The sequence below is a fragment of the Rhinolophus ferrumequinum genome, chromosome 9 (genome assembly GCF_004115265.2).
Source record: "Rhinolophus ferrumequinum isolate MPI-CBG mRhiFer1 chromosome 9, mRhiFer1_v1.p, whole genome shotgun sequence".
Taxonomy (NCBI): domain Eukaryota; kingdom Metazoa; phylum Chordata; class Mammalia; order Chiroptera; family Rhinolophidae; genus Rhinolophus; species Rhinolophus ferrumequinum.
The window spans coordinates 14,474,837-14,495,194 of NC_046292.1; the positions used below are offsets into that span (position 1 = coordinate 14,474,837).

Below are 20,358 nucleotides of genomic sequence, written 5' to 3' on the forward strand. Positions count from 1 at the left end.
GGAGGTAGAAGCCGGTGGAAGGAGCAGTTGGTTCAAGAATTCTCGGGGAAGTTGGAATTAAAAACATATATCTCTTTTGATCCAGAAATTCTACCTTTAGGAATTTCTCTTACCGACATAATTAAAGATATGCACAAAAATAAAGCTACACTGATATTCCCTCACAGAGTAGATTTTAATAAAAACTAATTATGCCTATCATAATTATGTTGAGAAACTTTTGGCAGAATCTTCATAGCCCTTAAAAACATATGGATGTAGGGTGTTTATTGACATGGGAAAATGCTTGTGGCTTGTGATTGAATTAAGCAAAAGGAAGATATGGGCCCAACAACTCAACAGTTCTATCTTGAGTATTTATCCCAGAGAAATTCATGTTCCCATTCACAAGAAGACTTGTACCAGGATGTTCTGTGGCACAGTTTGCAAAAGCAATCATCAGTTACCCATCAGAAATGGGTAAATGAACTATGGCCTGTCCGTTCCATGGAGTTGTGAATGGCAATATGGACAAGCAAACCCGGGTGGCGTGAATCCACGTGAACACACCTTTGGAATACAATGTCAAACTCAAAAGCAAGTTACAGAAGGACATATGCAGAACTCTGCCATTCATTTGAAATTGAACAATATCCAAAACACAAAGGGGAATGATAAACCCCAAACTGACGCTGGTGGTGGTGGGGATACAGGGAAGGGATTGCAAAGGAGCATCTGGGGGGTTCCAACCGTATCTTTTAGGGTTTTTGTTTTGTTTTGTTTTGTTTTGTGTTTAAGAGCTGAAGTAAACATGCTAAAAATGTTAAGGTCTGTCAAAACTCGGTTGTGTATATGAGTGTATGTTACAGTAGTATTCTCTATATTTTGTTGCTTACAACACTTCATTTGAAAACAACACTCATTACATTTTGTTAATATAAACATATGCATGGGGAAAACTGAAATTTAAATATGTAGGTATATATATGTATGTATCAAATATTAGTCATGATTATTTCTGTGGGACAAGTTTACTGATTTTTTTTTGTTTTTCTGTATCTGTATTTTCTGATTCTCCTATCATGAACATATATTACTTGTGCAATGGTTTAAAACAGTTAAAAACAATGAAAGAGTCTTTAAAAAACCTGTAGGGAAGGCATTTTGGGTAGGATCAAAGGCTGGCTGTGGAGAAGGTCCTAGCACATTTCAGTACTGGCGAGGGCAGTGGTGGGAAGAAAAACCTCTGGAAAAGGTTGCTGGTCACACACTGTGCCCGATTTGTGCACCAGACCAAGTTGCTGCAACTTGACCTGGAAGGTCATGGGGCCAGAGACTGGGTCTCTGGCCTGTCGGGAGCCTCAGGTGTGTCCCCAGTAATCTGGCTTCCCTATGATTTTCATAATTTGGGACTTTCATTTCAGTGATTATCTGGAACAATGGGTGTGAGTGTATTCTGACTCCTGTGAATGGCCCAGACCTCATAACCCGAGCCGCCAACCCTATTTTCGTACCCATGTTGGTCTGTGCTTGGGGTCAGGTTGGCGCCTTCTGCCCCACTTTAATTGTCTCGGGTTGATGAGGAAAGAAAGAAGCAGGCCTCCGCTTGGCTGATTTCTTTTCTGGTGCCATGAGCTCAGCCCGTGGGTCTGGGAGAGTTCCAAGGGCCTAGGAGATACTTCAGATCTGAAAAAAGAATTTTTCTGACTCGAAAGGAATAACAACAACAACCAAAACCACACACACAAACCCTGTTCATTGAAATCATTTCAATGGCAGAATTATAAAAATAAATCCCTTTTTATTGCAAAAATATATATATTTGATGTGGAGTGTGTGTACATTTTAGTATGCGTGGCAAGGGCTGAGGTGGAGCCTCCCAAGGTAAGAATGCTGGGGCCCATGAACGTCCTTCAGACAGAGGATGGACGTGCCCCCATAAGGGAGGCCAAGTGACGAGCCTCTGTGCCCACCTCATGAGAGGTCTATCCTGGCCCAAGTGGGAAAATAAGTGAACAAATTGCGTCAGCCCTCACATCAATGTAGGAGCTCCAAGTAAAAACAAAACGCAAACAAAAACAACAGACTGACCCAGCCAGTAAAACCCTCCTAATTGCAAGGGGTGATTTTTCATTCCTCAAAATGACATCATCGGCACATTCAATGAATGGCGTCTCATCTGAATGCTATCTGGGTTGTAGTTGTGTTTGTATTTCATCTGGAACTTGGTTTTATGGTTGTACAGGAGCCCAAGGACTCTGTCCCTAGCTTTACGTTTTAAGGAAGAACGTAATAAAAACAAGTCAAATAAACACTGTCTGTCTGGGAGGATCTCCTTCCTTTTGGGGGAGCTGTTTATGTATTACTCAAGTTTGGGGAACACTGTTAGGGACACAGGGACCTACGGAAGGGCTCAGAGAGGGGGTGAGCCAGTGGGAGCATGGTTTCGGGGAGGTGAATTGGGCACCATGTTCTGGGCGACCAGTAGTCGGTAGAACAGGGCTGGCATGAGGCTTGAGCTGAGAGGGCAGGAGTGAGGGTCTTCTTTTGAACCCCCACAGTGCCAAGGGTAGGACCTGTGGGAGCCTGGCCCCTGCCCTGGCATTTCCTGCGTGGGAGTGTCCTGAGTCTCCAGGCTGAAGGCAGAAGACACATCTGTCCTGGTCCCAGTGGGTCTGCTGGGTCGAATCAGTGCATTCAGGCCTCACTGCATGTTTGCTGAATAAGAGGAGCCAGAAAGAAGACGATGCCTCTCCTTTCTCCATCCTTCATCCAACCCACCAGTAAATCGTTTTGTTCTACCTCCAAAGCATGTCCAGCCCAACCCCTCCACTCCCAGCCTCCGCCATCCTTCTCCTGGACTGTATCAGTGGTGTTCTCACCAGTCTCCCAATATTTAGAGTGTAAATACTCTGCTCTCACAACTTTAGTGGCTTCTCGCCAAGCCCAGGATTAAATCCAGACCCTTCACAGTAGCCTTCAAAGGCCTGCGTGGTCTCCCACCTCTGCCACTTCCTCTCCCCGCCTCCCGCTTGGCTCACGTAGCTCCAGCCACGCTCCCTCTACTTGAGATGCTTGTCCTCCAAGGTTGAGAAGGGAGGCTCCTTCTTACCTGCGAAGTCTCATCACAAAATGTCACCTTCTCAGAGGGGCCTTTTCCCCTGAGCCCCTGGATGAGGCAGCAACCCCACCATGGCCCCTCCCCCACCCGTTACTCTGCTCCAAGTCTTCACAACACTTACCACTGCCTGAACTGGTCTTGTCAGTATATTCACTGTGGTCTTGAACCTCCCCTCCCTCCATGAGAGCAGGGCCATCTCTGTTCTGTTCACTGCTGAATCTCCAGCACTTAGGACAGGGCTGGGCTCGTAGCAGGTCCTCAGTAAAAGTTTATCAAGTGAACAGTGCGATAACATTCACACCCACTAGAATGGTTCTAATTACAAAGGTGAGGATATGGAGAAATTAGAACCCTTTCCATTGCTAGTGGGAGTATAAAATGGTGCAGCCGCTTTGTGTTTGTCAGTTTCTCAAAAGATTAAACATCTGACCCAGCCACTCCACTCCTAGGTCTAAACACAAGAGAAATGAACACATGCGCACACAAAAGCTTGCGCATGAATGCTCATAGCAGCACTATTCATAATTGCCAAACAGTGGAACTAACCCAAATGTCTACCAGCTGACAAATATGTAAGTAAAATGTGGTATATCATTGCAATGCAATATTATTCAGCCAAAAAAAAAAAAAAAAAGAAAGAAATGAAGTGAATGAAATAGTGATACATATTATAACATGGACAAACCTTAAAAACATATATTAAGTAAAAGAAGCCAGATACAGAAGGACACATAGTGTATGATTTTATTTATATGAAATGCCCAGGACAGACAAACACATAGAGACAGAGTAGATTAGTGGTTTCCAGGGGCAAGAGGGAGGGGGGAATGGGGAGTGACCACTAATGAGTACCAGGACTTTTGGGGTTGATGCAATGTTCTAGAACAGGGGTGTCCACACTGCGGCCCGCGGGCCAACTGCGGTCTGCAATCCACTGTTAATTGGCCCGCAGCAAATTCCAAAAATATATTTAGTTGACTTAATAAACCAGGTGAGGCAATACGTACTTCACCTCGAGTGAGTGGCCTGGCTTTTTGTGTATTTTACCGCATACAAAAAACGCATATGGCCCTTGGTTGAAAAAAGTTTGGACACCTCTGTTCTAGAATTAGTGCTGATGGTTGCACAAGTTTGTGAACATACTAAGAATCACTGAATTGTATTCTTTAAAGGGGTGAATTTTATGATACATGAATTATATCTCAATTAAAAAAACATGTACACAAATGTTCATAGCAGCATTATTCATAGCAGCCAAAAAGTAGAAAAATAACAAATGTCCATCAATTAATTAATAAAGTGTGGTTTATCCATCGAATGAAATATTATTCAGCAAAAAAAAAGGGAGTAAGGATTGACACATGCTATAACATGGATGAGTCCTGAAAACATAACTAAATGAAAGAAGCCAGTCAGTCACAAGAAATCACATATTCTATGATTCCATTTATATTAAATGTCCAGAATAGGTAAATCTACAGAGATTATATTAGTAGTTGCCTATGGTTGGAGAGAGAAAGGAACAGTGGGTAAAGGGCTGGGGAATGATTGCTCATGGGTACAAGGCTTCTTTGGGGATGAAAATATTCTGAAAGTAAATTACAGTAATGTTTGCAAAGCTGTGTAAATATAGTAGAAATAATTGTTTTGTACATTCTAAGACAGGGGTGTCCAAACTGCGGCCCGCGGGCCAACTGCAGCCCGCGATCCACTGTTAATTGGCCCGCAGCAAATTCCAAAAATATATTTAGTTTACTTAAATAAACCAGGTGAGGCAATACGCATTTCACCTCGAGTGAGTGGCCCGGCTGTGTGTGCATTTTACCGCATATGGCCCTTGGTGAAAAACGTTGAAAAAAGTTTGGACACCCCTGTTCTAAGAGATGAACTTTATGATATATAAGTTATAACTCAATAAAACTATTTTAAAAGTTTATAGAATGGGGCAGCTGGATGGCTCAGTTGGTTAGAGTGCGGGCTCTTAACAACAAGGTTGCCGGTTCAATTCCCACATAGGATGGTGGGCTGTGCCCCCTGCAAATAAGATTGAAAACGGCGACTGAACTTGGAGCTGAGCTGCGCTGCACCCTCCACAACTAGATTGAAGGACAATGACTTGGAGCTGATGGGCCCTGGAGAAATACACTGTTCCCCAATATTCCCCAATAAAATTTTAAAAAAGAAAAAGTTTATGGAATGAATAACTGAAGGAGGAGATGATAAAGTAGGAACAAGACAAGGGAGGAAAAACAATTGAGAAAATCTTTTGAAAGTCTGAACAGAGCTGATTCCCTAAGACATCCGAGCTGGGGAGGCTAGGGTGTCTTTTAGTCCTTTTCTCTCCCTTTCACTCCACTCCCTAAGCCTGAGATTCTGGTGGAAACAGGTCGACGCTGGGATGGGGGGGGGGGGGGGGGGGGGAGGCACACGACATCTGAGATGGAGCACGACTGCCCTCTGGTGGTAATCTGAAGTGAGCACCTGTGAATGCGGTGGAGGGGACGGCCCAGGGAATGGAAAGGCATTAGCCGGCGAGCTAGGGAGGTCCTGGGAAAGGATTGAGAGCAGAAGAAACCTCCAGATGCCTGGAGACAGGGGATTGCCCGGAATGACACCTAGGACACTTTGCCAAGTTTCAGAGGCTGATATCAGAATTCATAACAATGACTGGGCTTTTCTCTGTGTCCTCCCACAGTGATGGGCAGAGTCATGTCTGCTGGTTCACTCTGCTTCTCCAGTTCTCAGCGCAGTGCCTGGCACTTAATAGATACTTCATAAAAATGTGTGCACTGTAATTTGTTGTAGAAAGAACAGAGGCAGAAAGCCATGTCTGAATCTACGGTCTGCTTTGTTAACCCGCTGACTTTGGGTAAGTCACGTGACCTCAGTGGGCCATCGGTGAAATGGGGAGAATGTAGCTTTCCTCTCCGTGTTATGGTGAGTTTAAAGGACGAGCCGCCAGGATGATACGGGAGCACTGTATCCAGGGTCTGCAGACCCGGGATCCCCAAGCTCCACTCGCTTGCTGGGAGACATCAGGCACGTCCCTTTATGTTTAAAGGTCTCCCCTTTAAAACAAAGAGGATAAATACCTTTAGTTCGGCTCCTTTGACCTCTTGAATGACTGTGTACTGAGAACCTACTGTGTGTCAGGCACTGGGCTAGTGCTGAGTTCACAGGGAACAAACAGCCACGTCTGTCTCTACTCTCAGGGAGCTTATGTTCCAGTGAGTGGAGCCAACACCAGTCAGTTATCCCACACTGAAACATGGTTTCAAAGGGTGGCTGAGGGTTATACAGAAGTAGATGCGAGAGAAGATGGAGAGGAGTCTACCGTAGATCAGGTCAAGGAAACCCCGTCTGGAAAAAGTCATTCAAGTTGAGAGCCAAGGTGTAGTAAGGATTGGTGAGAAGAATGTTCCAGAGATGGGTGAAGGCATTCAGGCCGGAAGCTCCGCTCATGGAGTCACACGGAGGCCGGGCTGTCAGAGCCCAGAGAGAGGTGAGGCGGCACAGGTGGGCGTAGCAGACAATGCGGGGCCTGGTGGGAGGGGGAGACAATGGGGCCTGGTGGGCAGGGCAGGTGGGCGGGGCAATGTGGGGCCTGGTGGGCTACCCCTAAGATTTGGATTTCATCCTAAGTAAGACAAGAAGTTATCAGTGTCCTGAGTTGGGTTGAGTGTTGCTCTAACTTAGGGGTTTTTTTGTTTAGTTTTTTATTGGGGAAAGGGAACAGGACTTTATTGGAGAACAGTGTGTACTTCCAGGACTTTTTTCCAAGTCAAGTTGTTGTCCTTTCAGTCTTACTTGTGAAGGGCGCAGCTCAGCTCCAGGTCCAGTTGCCGTTGCTAGTTGCAGGGGCCGCAGCCCACCATCCCTTGCAGGACTCGAGGAGTTGAACCAGCAACCTTGTGGTTGAGAGCCCACTGGCCCATGTGGGAATCGAACCGGCAGCCTTCGGAGTCAGGAGTTTGGCAGTTGGGCCCAGTCAGCCTCACCAATGAGCAAGGCCACCCCAGGAATTGATTCTCTGAAATAACTGAGGACATTTGCTAGGGCAGGCATGAGGATTCGCATTGCTGCACAACCAGAAGTAACGAAATGTTGGATGCTCCCTTTGTGGCCCAAAATAGAGGATTTGGTTCCATCAGTGGTTCCTGCCAGGCCCATCAGAATCTCCAGGGGAAGTTAAAAAATTGACAATACCTGGGACCCATCTAAATCTTCCCACATTAGAACCTCCTTGGTGTGGAGCTTGAAATTTGTGCTTTCAAAAGCTTCCCAGGGCGCGGCCAGTTAGCTCAGTTGGCGTAGTGCTCTTAACAATAAGGTTGCCGGTTCAATCCCTACATGGGTCACTGTGAGCTGCGCCCTCCACAGCTAGATTGAAACAACTACTTGACTTGGAGCTGATGGGTCCTGGAAAAACAAGCTTAAAATAAATAAGTTTACACACACACACACACAAAGCATCCCAGGGATTCTAATGCAGCAGGCCCATTGGGAAAGAATCTGCACTCTGTGCATTCATGATGGCATGCTGTGCAGGAAAAACAATATTATGGAAATGTTGATACTGACATGCACATAGACCTATTGTTCAGGGTAAAAAGGAGTTTGCAACATAGTAGGTGCAGTAGGATTATCTGGTCCTTTTGTTTGCGTTTCTGAGTTTTACACAGCGAGCATGGATTACTTTGCTAATAAGGAAGGAATGGAAGCAATGCCTTTCCAGGGGAGAAGAAAAGGTGATGACTCAGACGCTGCTTCTTGGTGTGGCCAGGTAGAAAGATGGCATTTCACTCACTCTCTCCTTCAAAGATTGTATTGACCTCCTCTATGTGCTAGGGGCTGGTGAATAAGCACAGACGTGGTCCCGCCCTGGAGGGCACTGAGTTGAAAGATAGACAGTGAAGTCATTGCCTGGATGAGCAAAGGAATTACAAGCTGAATTGGTTTCCCGTAGGAAAGAGACATAGCTCTTTGAGAGGGTTTATCATAGAACTTGACCTAGACTAGGGCTGTGTAGGGTTTCCCTGAGGTGAGACCTAAAGGATGAAGAGAAGTTAACTGGGTGAAGGGGGCCGAGGCGGGAAGGAGACAGAACAGCATATGCAAAGGCTCTGGAGTGGGAGGCAGCCCGATGTACTTGAAGAACTGGAAAATAGGGCCCTGGTAATTGGAGTGCGGAGAGGGGGATGATGCCAGGAGGCCAGTAGGGCGCCAGTAGGGCATTGGCAGGCTGTATAAGGTTTTGGGTCTTGATCCAAAGAGCATTGGGAAGCCACCGGTGTTTCAAATAATAAGATGTCCTAATCAGATCTGCATTTTGATGTGGACCACTCTGGCTGCTATGAGGTGAAAAGATTGGAGACGGAGTCCTAAGACAGTGCCAGGAGACCAGACAGGATGCTTTTAGGAGAAAGCCTAGACCAGAGATGGTGGCACCGGAGGAGGCTGTTAGAGAAATGTTGAGGAGAGAAAACGGACAGTGCCTGGTGATGGACTGGGTATTGAGATAAGGGAGAGGGTGGTTTCCAGGGTGCCTCTCAGGTTTGTGGCTCATGCAATAGGGTGTAACTGAGGTGGGGAAGATGGTTAGAGGATCAGGTTGACATCATGAGTTCACCTTGGACAGGTTCCGTTTGAGGTATGTTTCAGAGACCCGAGTGGAGATGCGGAACAAGCAGTTGGATGTACTGACCTGAGGTCCAGAGGAGAAGCTAGGCTAGAATGAGGTCCTTATTTATGGCATTATGACGTCTGAGGCTGGGTCGTTCTGTGTCGTGGGGGCTGTCCTGTGCATCGTAGGAAGTTTAGCAGCATCCATGGCCTCTGCCCACTAGATGTCAGTAGCATCCCTCTCTAGTTGTGACAAGCGCAAATGTCTCCAGACAAGGTTGAATGTCCCTTGGAGGGCCAAACTGCCCTCAGTTGCAATACCCTGGGCTGCAGGTACCGTGTTTCCTCCAAAAATAAGACCTAACTGGAAAATAAGCCCTAGCATGATTTTTCAGGATGACCTCCCCCTGACCATAAGCCCTAATGTGTCTTTTGGAGCAAAAATTAATGTAAGACCTGGTCTTATTTCTGGGGAAACACAGTATACATTTGGGAGTCATCAGCATCTATGTGACTACCTAGGGAGAGAGAATGGGATGGAGGGAGAAGAGGATCGGAGGCCAAGTGTTGAGGACCGCCAGCATTTAATGACAACGGGCCATCCAAAGGGGCCGAGAGGCCCAAGAAGGAGGAGGAGAACCAGAAGCTGGAGACACCACTGAGGGAGTGTTTCTAGAAGGAGAGGGTGGCCAACAGAGTCAAGTGCTGCTGAGAGGGAAACAATGTGTCCTGGGTCTGAATAATGTCCTCCAGGTTTGGTAACATCGAGCGAGAGGTGACCCTGGGATGCTTGGGTGGAGCAGTAGGCCAAAAGCAAAAAGGGCCTCAGCTGAAGGAGGAGGAAGCGAGTTGAGTGTAGACAGAACTTTTGCTGTGAGGAGACATAGGAGGGTAGCTAGAGCTGAAGGGGGGTTGTTTGCTCTTATTTTTAAGATGAGAAAGACTGAAGCATATTAATTGTCTCGGGGAAAGGTCTGGTGAAGAGGGTGGAGTGGAATGTGCTGGACAGAGAGGGATAATTAGTCAAAGACAGGAAGGAATAGGACCCAGAGGACAGGGGCAGACTGGTCTGTGCCGCGTAGTAGAGAGAAGTTGAGGAAGGCTGCAGGTGTGGGGCGTTTTGCACCATTTGTGGGAAGTTTGAGTGTCCCCAGCTGAGGGAAGGGGGCTCTGAAGGGTGCATTGGTGTGGAAGGGGTGTTGGAGGTGTGGGGCTAGTGGAGAGCTTTGATACCAGGTTTTGGAGAGTGGGAGAGAAGGTTTAAGAACATGATGCTTCAATGAGCCTAGTGCAGTTCTGCATTAAGGGAGAGCTGGGTTAATGAGCTGCTCTCGTTCTCGTTACTAATTGTATTCGGTTCAAAACTGGCTTTACCCCTTCGTTAAGTGGCTTAGCATCTCAGTGACTTAGTTTGCAACCTGTAAAATGGGCATAATAACAGAACCTACCTCCTAAGGTTGCTGTGAAGATTCAATTAGATGAGGCATGTTAAATGCTTACTACTTGTGATCAGACAACAAGGGGAGTGGTAGTTCTGTTGGCATCCTTGGGCCTGGAAAGGATTCGGGTTTTTAACAGACTGACCAGCAGGGGGCAGCATGCCCATGCAGGGAGGGACTTGGTGCAAGCCTTCAGGTTGTGGTACCCAAGGGAGTAATGAGGTGGGCTGGAGGGCAGTGGGCGGGATTCCCCAGCTCAGGTGATGCAGGGAGCAAGCTGGTGGAGTGTGTCTGGGACTAGTCAGGACAGCTTTATGGGCAGAGGGCAGAGCAGCCTGGATGAGTCAAGAGGGGACTAGATCAATACTAGCTATTGCCCTGGGCCCAAAGCAGACCTGCACTGGGTGACCAGGGAGTTCTGGGGAAAACGAGATGAAGAATTTGGTGCAGTTTAAGAGTGAACCTTGCTGAGGTAAGTCTGGGGGAAGGGAGAGGGAATCGTGCTGGGACAGAAACGGCAGAGTTTGGGCTGAGATTTGGGGTTGGGAGTTGGAGAGGGAAATGGGCTGGTAGGGCTTTGCAGACTGGCAGTTAGAAAGCAGAGTTGGCAGCTGGGAGCAGGGGCAGAGTAACCTGAAGGGGGCCTAAGGGAAGAGGGTGGGGAGAACCAGTCAGGCCCCTGGGAGAGTTAGGGCCTCAGGCACAGCCTTCGGGAGAGTCCTGGATTCAGAGGCGGGAGCCAGGCTGAGCTGGCATCACCTGGTTTCAAATCCTCCTCTGTCCAGATGAGGCCTCTGAAGGGCCAGGGCCCCACCAGGCTCGACTCTCCTGCCAGTCGGTGGTAAGTCAGCTCTTCTTCCTCCTCCTTCTCCCAGGTCCCTTCACTCCCCTGCCTGTTGTCTCAGTGGACGTATCACCCAGAGCCTATTCTCTCAGACATGGAGAGCCACACAAGGCTTCAAGCACAGCCAAGACTCGAATGACAAGCAAGGCCATGGCCGCCTGTGTGGCTGATGCGCCACTGGTATTTCCATTCTTCACCAGGTTCTATCTGTGCCCTGAAGCTTGGCCTAAAACCCCAGGAGGGTGTCTGAGAATGACAAAGGCCTCAATCATCAGGAATAGACCAGTTCTCAGGGTTGCCTGATCCCTCGCCCCCTTGTACAGTGGAAGAAACCAGTGCGGAAGGTCAGAGGCAAAACCTTGTGGCAAAGAAAGGACTTGAACCTGAGACGCCAGTACGCTTTTCCTTGATTGGCAGCATTCAAGGCAAGTGACCATGCAGTGGCTGGAGCACTTCTGCCTGACAGAGCTCAGGCTGGGGGACGTCTCCAAAAGGGATCTGTTCCAGGACAGAAAATGTCACTCACTCTCTCTGTGATCTTGGTCAGATCCATCCCTCTCTCTGGGTACCGCAATCTCAACTTTAAAGCAGGGGATCAGAAATAAAAGGGGGGTTGTTTGACACATTTTGTGAGGTGGTCTCATCTTACATTCAAAATTGGAAAAATAGACAAGAAAAAAAAATTACAAGTTCGTTTCACCTATGATTGTGAAGATGAAAATCCTAAAACACATTGGCTAACTGAATCCTATATTTGTTTGTTTGTCTTTTAATCATGGCCAAATGGGGTTTATCACAGAGAAGAAAGGAAAATTAACCATCAGAAAATTCATCCATTAAGTTTTTCATGTTAATTATAGACTGAAGGAGAAAAAAAATCATACGATTATTTTAAACACACAAAAGACTTTTCATAAATTCAGCAATAATTTATGATTTTAAAAAGTTTTAACAAATTAGGAATGGAAAATAACTTACAAAGTTTGATAAAAATTATATGCCAAAAATTTAGAGCAAATATAGTCTTAATGGACAAACTTTAGGTACTTCTAAGATCAGAAACAACTCAGATGCTTTATATCACTGCTACTATTTAACTTAGCATTGGGGTTCTAGCTGACATTACAAAGAAAAGCAAAAGTGTAAGGATTGGAAGATAAGACGTAAAACTGTCTTTACTTGCAGATTATATAGTCACCTACACAGAAAAACCTATGCAATAATTACCAGATAAAAGACCTAACCTATAAAAAATTAATTGCATTTTTCCATATTGGCAATAGCCAACTGGAAAATTCAAAATAAAATAAAATACTAAAGTATCTAGGAAATTAGTTTTCTCTTCCTTTTCCTGCTTTTCCCTTCCCCCACCCCAAATTTAGTCCTAAAGCCTTTAGATGGGGCACAAGATAACATCTGTGCAGAGGGGCAGCCTATGTGGAGTGTTGGGGTCCAAGTGGGGGTGAGGAGGGCATCCAGCATGGGGGGAGCCTGGCATGAGATGTTGGAGCCCAAGCCGGGTAAAGAGAATGACATATATTCTCTAGTTCTGTCCACTGAGAGGGCCAGGGGTGGGGCAGTGATATTCCAGCAGCAATGAGCACACCTAAATACCTGGCTTCTAAATACCATTCTCCATCAAAAGGAATCACGTCTTGTTAGATGAATGGCTGACTCCACGATTGGGGCAGAGAAAGTAGAAAATGAGCCTAGATTATGTTGTTACAAGTGCTGAAAGAATGATGGGGACATGTCGAAAAGTCATGTCCAACTTGGAAGGGCTCCTACGAGTCAAAAATGGGACAATTTGAGAGCAAGACAAATAATAGCAGTAATAGATTGAATAAAATTAAAAAAAACAACATGAGTCCATATTGCTATAAATAAATGCATGAATACTAAATAATTGAAATAAGTTGAAAGTTTGATGAAAATAGACTATTTTCATAATTTTAAAGAAACGTGCCACAAAATACTTTTAATTATAAAGGGAAAAAGAGTAACTTTACAATGGCAAAACCTGGCAGATACCACCTTAATTGAGTGATCAAAGTAAAATCTATGAGCAATGGGACATATTGAAATTGTGTTCCATCTGATAGGATGCCATGAGAAGAATGCAGAAGCACTTCTGTAATGTTCTTGCCAAAGATACATAACCTGAATCTAATTATGAGGAAATATCAGACAAACCTAAATGGAGGGACATTCTGTAAAATAACTTGCCTGTGATCTTCGAATGTGTCAAGGTCCTATAAGTCAAAGAAAGACTGAGGAAATGTTTCAAACCAAAGGAGATTAAAGAGACATGATAGCCAAATGCAAGATGTGGTCTGAACACTTGATTCCTTTTGCTTTCAAGAATGTTACTGGGACAGGCTGAAACTTGAATGAGGTCTGAATTGAGATGGTAATAATGTGTCAGTGTGTATTTCTCAACTTTGACGGTTACATTGTGGCTACATATAAGACCATCCTTGTTTGTAGTTACCCAGTAAAGTATGTGGGGGTGATCATGGCGACGGGTTAGCAACCTCCACTCAAATGGTTCAGGAAGAAAACCTCTTTGAATTATTCTTGCAACTCTCTTATATGTTTGAGATTGTTTCGAAAGGTTTAAACACCAGAAGTTTACATTAAACTATTTGGAAATCAATTTAAGGAATGCAAAAGATCCCTAAGGTGAAAATTTAAAAAATGCTATTAAAGGACATAAAAGAAGCCATAAATAGGTACCTTTTCCATACTTGGGATTGGGGTGACTTAACCTCATAAAGTGGGTGGTTCTTCTCAAATTGATCTACAAATTCAGCACGATTCCACGCAAAATTCTACATAGGTTTTGTTTGAGAGAAACTCAGCAAGCTTGTTCAAAATGAGATGTGAATGAATGAAGTCCACACAGCAAAGTCAATCTGTAAAAGAAGAACGAAATGGGAGAAGTTGTTTTATCAGATCTATAAATATAGATGGATAAATAAATATAAAGATTGATTGATTGACTGATTTGATATGTAACAAGGCCGGCACGATAAATCAAAGAAGGAAGGAGCAGACTTTTTAGTAGATGCTGTTGGGAAAATAGGATCATTATACAGGAAACAAAACAAAACAGGCTCCCTAATTTGACCGCCACAAATGTGGATTCCAGTTGTGTGAAAGAGAATAACTTTGTGATCTCTGGGAAAAGTACCCCTTAAACTAGACCCCAAAAGCACAAGCTATGAGACAAGAAATGCGAGGTTTGATTATATTAAAGATTTCTGTTCAGTAAAGGACCTTATAAACAAAATGAACAAATGGAAAGCTGAATTATAAAATATGTTTTCAATGTCTAAAGCTGACTAGGAATTAATATCTAGACTACACATGGAACTCATGAAAATCAACAAGAAAAGGAACCAACACATGAGGGGAAATGAGCAAGGGATATGAACAGGCAACTCACAGAAAACAAATCCAAATAGCTAACAAGAGGTGAAGAGATGCTGAAATGCATACATAATCAGAGAACACAAAGTAAGACATCAGAGAAATGCCGTTTCTCATCCATCAAGCTGGCAAAAATAAGAGGTGGCCACTTCTGAGCATTGGTGGGATTTAGGGAAATACCTACCCTTGTGAGTCGCTGATGGGCAGTGCAGCCGCTCTGGAGAACGATCTGGAAGTATGTAAATGCAATGAAACACGCATACGCCCTGTGACCCAGAAAGCCCAATACTGACTGAGTGAGTATCTGTGTAGACTGAGTAATAATGCCAATTTTTCCCTCTATCTTTGTCAGAATGGACAAGCTCAGAATGGGCAGAGAGAATTTCCCCATCCCTAGACTCTGGCCGTGGCCATGTGACTTGCTTTGACCAATAGTGTGTAAACAAGTGAGATATGTTAATGCCTGAAATGTGCTTGTGCTGTTCAGTGTGTCCTCCTGCCTTTCTGCCATCACCATGAAACCACCCGAAGAGCCCACTGCCCTTTCCAGCCTCGGCTGGAGGACCTGCCTGAGAATTGCATGAATACAGAAAGAAGAGGAGAAAAAAAACATGAAGAGCTATTTTTTGCAGCACCATTTGAACACCTAGGGCCACCTGTGCCTAAAGCCAGAATTCCCCCTGGACTTTTCAGTTATGCAAGCAAAGTCTTTCGTTTGCTTAAGCCAGTTGGATCTGGGCTCCTGTCACTGACAGCAGAATCCAGATTAATTCATCTCCCTTACAGCATTTTCATTCCAACCTAACTGAATTACTCACCATCCCTTCAACATTCAGTGTCTGTCTACCCTTGCTCAAATTCAATTTAATACTTTTTTGAACATATACCATATAAAAGATAGCGGGTTCCAAGAATAGGTCTCAACATCTTGCCTGTGTTAGTTATGACTTACTCAATTTTATTAATTCTTTCTTTTTTAAAAAAATCCAAATCACCAAAAACCTTTATCTTATTTCATAGCCAACTGAAAGAGCAATAAAATAAAAATATTTTCAATTCATAAAACACTTTTACATCAATCACACTAACAGAGAGAAAAGTGATATCTCTGAGGAATTGCCGACAAGAAATGAAACAGTACTTAAAAATACAATGTTCTGAGTTTGAAGGAAAATTTCCTGAGTCTGTTCAATTTGGGGAAGTCAATGGCCCTTTGTAAACTTTCTCGAAAGGATATCCAACTGATGCAAGTTTCCTGCTGTGACAAGAAGCTGCCACTTTCAGTAGTGCCTTACATTAAAAGAGGAGAAATTTTCAATTTGTCCATAGTTCTGGGAAAGCTATTGCACAGAGCAGGAGAGGAAAATATTTGCTCTTCGTGGTAGTAGAATTTTACTACATAAGTGCCAGTGCTATTTTATTTTATTTTATTTTATTTTACTTTAGTTTTGCGACAGTGCTATTTTAACTTGTCATGAACTAAAATTAACCATTTTCGCACAAATGGTTAATGTCGTACAAAAGGTACATAATCTCCCTGCTCTTTGTGGGTGACAAAAGGAAGACCCCAATTTTTGTGAAAGGGTAAGATCGACACTTTAAAGATTCCAGGATCTAGCAAAGGCAAGATTCTTTAAGACCTAGGACTAAGGACTAGCTTTGTGACTCTAAATTTCTCTTCAGGAATAGAGTCGAAATACCATATTTCATTCATCCTAGGAAGTACTTTTTTTTTTTTTTGCACACTTTAGCATTTCAAATTCAAATGGGCATAGCCATTAACAGCTGCAAGTTAATTGTCAGCTCTCCCCAACTTCCTTAGTGGTATAGAAAATAATGGCGTATTGTACAATCAAAGCTTCTTAGATTAACTTAAATATGCTGCTCTGTATTTCAGTCCACACAAGTAAGCCATATAAAAATAAATCTGACCTTTCACCCCTGGTCATTTTCCCAATTGAGTAGATGCCAGCAAAAAACATCTGACATCTTAAATTTCAACATGAGCATCACAGCCTCAGGAAAGATTAGAAGAATGGGGATGTGGGATAAACTCACATTCTAGTCATGGTTCTGTACCCATTCAGCTGGGATGACAAAGAGGAAATTGATTTCACACCTCTGGGCCTCATTTCCTCATCTGTAAAATGAGAAAGTATGATCTCAGGCCTCTAAGTCTTCTAGCCAAAAGGAAGGTAATTTTAAATCTTGCACCGCTGAGAGTGTGTGTCACTGTGGAAATGCCATAGCACGCTGCTGCAAAGCCAAAGGAGCTTCTTGTGCATCTTGATGGCTCAGACTCCTTTGTAGCCATCCTTGACCTCCACCCTCCAAGTGTCAACGCTCCAAATCCAGAGACTGTCCTGAATCAAGTAGAAAACACAATTCATTCACAATTTTAGTAACCGATTAGGAAAGGATCATTCTTCAGTCTGGGGCAATTTGTAAACTTGTTTTAGAAACCACAGAACTCCATTAGTGTAAGTTAAACTAAATGTCTACCATAAATTTAAAATATCAAAAAAATGACAGCAAGTGTTTGCTTCAAAGTCTTCACGATGACATAGTTTCTACAAATTCTGCTTCTCTGAGTACCTCCTTCCATGCCATGGAAGCACCAGCCAGAAAAAGATTTGTTTTCACTGATAGTACTGGTAGATCAAACCGTAGTTTGATCAACCAAAGAACAATCCGGGTTATCTGGTAACTTTTGGGAACTGGGAGAGGTTCCCTCCTTGCCAAGTTAGGCCCTGTAGCCTCTCCTGGTGGGGCTGCATTCTTCTGGGGGCAGTAGAAATTCTCAGACATGATGGGTGCTGGTGGAGTCTGTCCGGTTTTTTGTTGCTTCACAAAGTATTCAATATCCTTCTCAATGCTGCACATTTCTAAACTCTTACGGTCTTGTTTATACATGTCATCACTTGTGACACGTTGTTTCGGCCAGCTGATTCTCATGTAACCACAATGCGTTCCGAAAGAAGTTTCTTTGTTCGTAGTCTTCGAGCCTCAAACACAGCACAGGCCTGATGTGCTCGCTGTGCCGCTCTTCTCGGCCCTTATCCAGCATATTGACGTGCAGCATCCATGCCTCGTCTGAGCCCTCTGCTGCTGTCTTGGAAGTTGCCAATTTCACAAAAAGCTTTTCTTGTTGCTGTGGGCTTACCAGGTTGGCACTTCAGTGGACAGCCTGCTCTGCGTCATCTTTGTCTTGGCATTTCTGCTTTTAGTTCTTCTTTACATCCTTGGTTTTCTCGAATTGTAAGCTCTTTTGTGTATGGGCAGCATCCATGGTTAGCTCTGTCTTTTTCCGTTGTAGCTTTTGCTTTTCCCTGAATTCTTCTGTCTTCCTGGCCTCTTCTCTAAGCGTCTGTGCAAGCTGAATATGACGTTGTGCCACATTGTCCACGTGCTGCTTGAAGACTTCAAGGGACCACTTCAGGGTGTTGATCTCAGACTGCCCACATAGCTTCTTCCTAGAGAGGCTGAGCAGATCTTTGCCATATTTCTCTTCAATTGATGCCCTTTCTTTAAAACAGTCTTCGAATTCTTTGCAGTTCTTGCGGCCATTATTCAGATGCTGGACGATGTCGTCCTCGCCAATGATCCTGAGGATGTGGGACTCCAGAAGATCCCCCTGAACAGTGAGCCCATCAGGGCCGGTCTGTCAGCGAGTACGGTGAGTGGGCTAGCGGCGGCCTGTTCATCCTTTCAAAGAACGAACTTTTAGTGTTGTTGATTTGCATTTCTGCTCGTCTCTTTATTTTCTTCTTTCTTTTTTTTTTCTCCTTGTATTTGATTTGCTGTTCTTTCTTCAGTTTCTTCAGATGGACACTCTAATCATCCATTAGCCTTTCTCCTTTTCTAATATTTGAAGGCTTCAGATTTTCCTCTAAGAACTGCCTTAACTGCATCCCACACGTTTTGATATATCGTATCTTCATTATCATTGAGTTCAAATGTTTTCTGATTTCTATGTTGATTTCTTCTTTGACCACTGTAATGTTTAATTTCCAGGCAGCTGTGGATTTTCTTTATTTTTGATTTCGCTTTGTAGTTGAGTTCCTTTGTGGTTAGAGAATATAATCTGAATAATTTCAATCTTTTGAAATGTGTTAAATCTTTTTTTATGAGTTAGTATATGGTCAATTTTGATAAATGTTGCATGTTCACTGAAAAGCATGTGAATTTTGAGTTTTCACATCAAATTTGTTAAGAAGACATCTCCAATTGATCATAGCCCTTCTTACATTATAGATCAGAGACAACCTCAGAATACTTCTCAAACAGGACTCCAAGCAGCCACTATCAATTGACAGGAGGAGGCACGCAATATTTATTTCCTGTTTGGTGTAGGGGTTATGGGCCAGGTGTCAGATTGCCTGTATTCAGATCTCAGCTCTGCCCCCTTCCAGCTTGTATGATCTTGGACAAATGGACCTAACCTCTTTGATCATCAGGTTCCTTGTCTGAAAAATACTGCTAATAATAGCTCCCCTGCTGCCTAGAGTTGTGAGGATTAAATGGGAATAAAGTGTTTAGCTCAGTGACTGTCATCTAGTAGGCACCCTCTAGCCAGACACGTAGGCCCTTGTCTTAGGCAGAACTCCTCCACCCTTCATCTACCCAAGGAATAGAGTTGAAGAAACAAAATAGAATCACTATAGTCAAACTGCTAAATTACTAAAATCAGTATGTTGAGGTATAAGGAAACAATTCTATTTTTACTTTAACTAGCCTGGGAACTTAAACTTTTGAACTTTCTAGTCCTGCATTAATACCTGGGTATACATCAAACCTCTGACTACCCCTTGAAGAACTAAGGAAAGAATGTTCATATATCCAGACCTCGTGATACCCCTTATCCAGACCACTGGTCATCTGGAGTATTACTATTTTGGACGAATCCAGAGGCTAAGAATGCAGGACTGGTTCTTCTCAAGAATGTACTTTTTACTATAAAAACTCTTAGCTTTTCTTTCTTCTTTGGAATACTCTTTGAGTATTGCCTAGTTGTGCTTCTGGTTTGCAAACCCTAGGACCCTTGAATAAATCTTTACCACTTATTTCTAGCCAACGCCTCCAGACTCTTTTTGAGTTCACTCAACAACCCCTTCCAGCCTAAAACTGATCATCCTTTAAGGCCCAGGTAGGAGCAACCCCTCCTCTGGCACAAGTTGCTACTGAGCCTTTGCCTCTTCTTATTTGTTTTGGCTGCCTGACAACTAAACCCTTGTTTCTATTCTAGAGAAATCCCTTCCTTAGGAGTTGTGACGGAAGCAGAACTGCCTCCCACTTTAAAAGCAAAACTCTCCATATGTTTGTTTTCCTTGCAGCCTGAACGCGGTCATGTGACCATGGTTCTGCCAATCAGATGGTCCCACTCCCGACTTTCCATTTGAAGCAAGGACAGAGAGACTGTGCCCTATGGGGGCAGCAGCAGCTGGGCTGGAAGTGACCTCCCTCGTCTGGCGTCAGTTGTGGGTCAGGATTGGCACTGCAGGCTGTGGTTGTGGAGCTCAGCTATTCTTACCTGAGTGGTTCTGTGGGTGATTTTGGTGGTTTCTTAGCCCTGAGGACTTTAAGCCTGGTTCTCCTACCTCCCAATACCCTGGCATGAATCCAATACCCTTTCCACAGTTCCCTTGCTGCTTCAATCAGCCAGAGTTGGTTTCTGTTGTAACTAAGACCCACTCCACTTGGTCCTCCCTCTCTTTACCTCAAAGGCTCCTGCAGCACCAAGGGTGTCCCCAACTCCCTGTATCCAGCAAGCCCTGACTTTAACCACAGTCATATAATTTTATGCTTCTATCACATCTTCCCTACTCTACGCTCAAAGTTCTCAATCTAAAACTCTCAGGGCCAGAGGTGATTCCTAATTCAGAAATTTTCAGATTTGGTGCGTATTCTGGGGCCACGCCTAG

General features: G+C 44.1%; 1 pseudogene; it reads right to left on the minus strand.

The window, feature by feature from the left end:
* Positions 1-17,076: 17,076 nt before the first annotated feature.
* LOC117026762 (proline-serine-threonine phosphatase-interacting protein 2-like) lies at positions 17,077-18,088 on the minus strand (annotated as a pseudogene).
* Positions 18,089-20,358: the final 2,270 nt, after the last annotated feature.